The sequence below is a fragment of the Tupaia chinensis genome, unplaced genomic scaffold (assembly GCF_000334495.1).
Source record: "Tupaia chinensis unplaced genomic scaffold, TupChi_1.0 Scaffold000165_2, whole genome shotgun sequence".
Classification (NCBI taxonomy): Eukaryota; Metazoa; Chordata; class Mammalia; order Scandentia; family Tupaiidae; genus Tupaia; species Tupaia belangeri.
In genome coordinates, this window is record NW_006159640.1 from 3,831,089 (window position 1) to 3,834,184 (window position 3,096).

Sequence of the window (3,096 nt, forward strand, 5' to 3'; positions counted from 1 at the left end):
TATCTATATCTATCTATCTATCTATCTATCTATCTATATATATATATCTTTAGGATAGAAAGATAGTTTCTCAGGTTTATATAATCTGATGTTAATAATAACCTTTGTGTTGGGGCCAGCAGGTAGCGTGGTGAGTAAGGCACTGGATCCCACATGGTTGACTTCATGGCTCAAGTCCCAGATGCGGTGGCTTGAGAAATGCCAGGTGTGTGTGTGTGTGTGTGTGTGTGTGTGTGTGTGTGCATGTCCAAAATCCCAAGGGGACAATGGAAGAGAAGGGATTATGGCATGACCCTTCCTCCTGAGGGTGAGGGTGATTTCTCATGTTCCCTGTCTCTGTCTTTCTTGTGAGCATATGTGCCCTATGACAAAAGCCTAAAAAAATGCCTTCGTGGATATAAAATGCCCCTTTTTTTTTTTGAGAGGTTTTTGCTATAGGGCATACAGAGAGAGACAGAGAGAAGACAGAAAGCGAGAAATCACCCCCCAGGGGGGATGGCCACACCACAATCCCTTCTCCTCCATTCTCCTCTCTGGATCTTGGGTATGCACGCACACGTGCCTGGTGTGAGTTTTAAGCCACCGGGTCCGGGAAGCGAACCGTGGTCGACTACATGAGAGTCCAGCGACATAGCCATTATGCCAACTGCTGGTCCCAAAATGCCCTTTGTTTTAAAAGTGTGTTCAGATGGGGTCGGCCGGCAGACAGCATGGAGGTTAAGGGCGCTGGACTCCCACATGGCCAACCCCGATTCAAGTCCCAGACCTGACTGACGGCTTGCTTTCTTACTTTCCTTCTCTCTCTCTCATTCTCACTCTGTTCCTCTCTGGTCGAAATAAAATAAATAAATAAAGTTAAATAAAATAATTCTTTAAAAAAATGTGCTCAGAAATCAACCTTTCTTTCTTTCTTTCTTTCTTTCTTTCTTTCTTTCTTTCTTTCTTTCTTTCTTTCTTTCTTTCTTTTTTTAAGAGAAATTTTTGCTATAGGGCATGTGTGCTTGCCAGAGCGAAAGAGACAGAGAAACAGAAAGTGAGAAATCACCCCCTGGGGTATGGTCATGCCACAATCCCTTCTCTCGGGATTTTGGACATAAATGCACACATGCCTGGTGTGAGGTTTAAGCTGCCAAGTCTGGGACTTGAATTGTGCTTGACTACGTGGGAGTCCAGTGATGTAACCATCCCGCCATCTGCTGGTCCTCAGAAATCAACCTTTTAATATATAGTCTGGCCTTCTGAATATGCCTGCCTGCCTAGAAGGACTGCCTTGGACATATGCCCACCCCAGTTCTTGAGATAAATCTATTTTATAAACTAATACATTGGGGTATAATCCTGATAATTATGGGATTGGCTAGTTTGTCTAGCCAGGTACCACACCTTCGATTACTATGATACCACAAACATATTGTCTATCTATGTGGTCACTCCTCTGTGCTTAGCAACCAGCCCTGATCTCAGATGGCTCTCTGACTTTTGTGTGTCTAGTTGGGGAAACAGGACACAAGAAGTAAAAGAGCTGGGCCAGACTGTGACATGGTGGTTAATGCGACTGGATCCCACATGACTGACTGACAGCATGGTTCAAGTCCCAGACCTGGCAGCTTGAGAAACACACCAGGCGCATGTGTGTGTGTGTGTGTGTGTGTGTGTGTGCGCACACACACACTCACAATACCAAAAGGAGGGAGAAATGGAAGAGAAGAGATTGTGATGGCACCATTCTCATGGTGGGGAGTGCTTTCTCACTTTTCCTCTCTGTCGCTCTCTTTTTCTCTGTCTCTCTTTGGCTAGTATACACACCCTCTTGACAAAATTAAAATGTAAGAGACTGTTAGAAGGAGAAAAAGAGTCATCTTATCCATTCTCATGGCTTCAACTGCTTCTTATCCACTGATGTCACACACATGTCCAACCCACACCTCGTTCCTGAGCTTCAGACCCTACATACCCATCTGCCTGTAGGGATGCTCCATAGGTATCTCAAATTCACTGTTTCCCATACTGCGCTCATTCTGGCCCAGCCCAGTCTGTTTCTCCTGTTGTGTTCCTTATCCAGTTCCCAAGCCTGAAACCTTCATACCGTCCTCCTTCTAGTTGTTCTACCACCAAACACTTTCAGGTTGGTGTGCTAAAGAGCTGTTCAGTCCGTATGCTTCTTATTCCTACTGCTGCTCCCTGGTCTAGGTTACCATCATCTCCAACCTGAACTATTACAACCGTTTCCTCATTCCTCTACCTGCTCTCGCTGTAATCCTAATTTCCCACACTATATCCAGAGAACTCATTCTAAAACACGAACCCTTTAATGACTTTCTCTGAGAGAAAACCCAAAGTTCTTTAAGTGGCTTACAAAGCCCTCCATCTGACGCCTGCCTTGGCTTTATTTATCATCATTCCTCAACTCAAACTCCGTGCCTCAACCATTCTAAACTCCATTTCCCATTCTTGGAGCATGCCATGCTCTCTTTCTCTCAAATCTAAGCCTTCACACATGCTACTCCTATGTCTGGTTGTTCCACTTTTAGCGATGTTGTGACTGAGCAGCGAGTACAGATTGGTGACCGCTTGATCCTTCCACTGTAAAATTCCTCATTGTTTTTTCCTATTTGTTTCAGCATCCACTGATGATCATTATCTCAATCATCTATTCCATAAAGGGGCTTCCAGATTGTGGTTTTTCTAGTTCTGTTATTCCCCATACATCTATTAGCTGGGATTCTTTTTTTAGGTGAAGAAATTTCCCTTATTTGGGGCCAGCAGGTGGTATGGTGGTTAAGGTGCTGGACTCCCACATGGTTGGCTGTGGTTCGAGTCCTAGACCTGGCAGTTTACTTTTTCACTTTCACTTTCTCTCTCTCTCTCTGTCTCTCTCTGGTGAGCACAAATGTCCTATAGAAAATTAAAAATAGTAATAATAATAATAATGAATAATTCTTTTTTAAAGAATTATTTTTTAAAAAATAATTATTTATTTAATTTTATTATTATTATTCTATTTGACCAGAGAGAGAGAAAGAGAGGGAGTGAGAAAGCAAGCCAACGAGTCCAGAACTTGAACCATGGTTGGCCATGTGGGAGTCCAGCACCTTA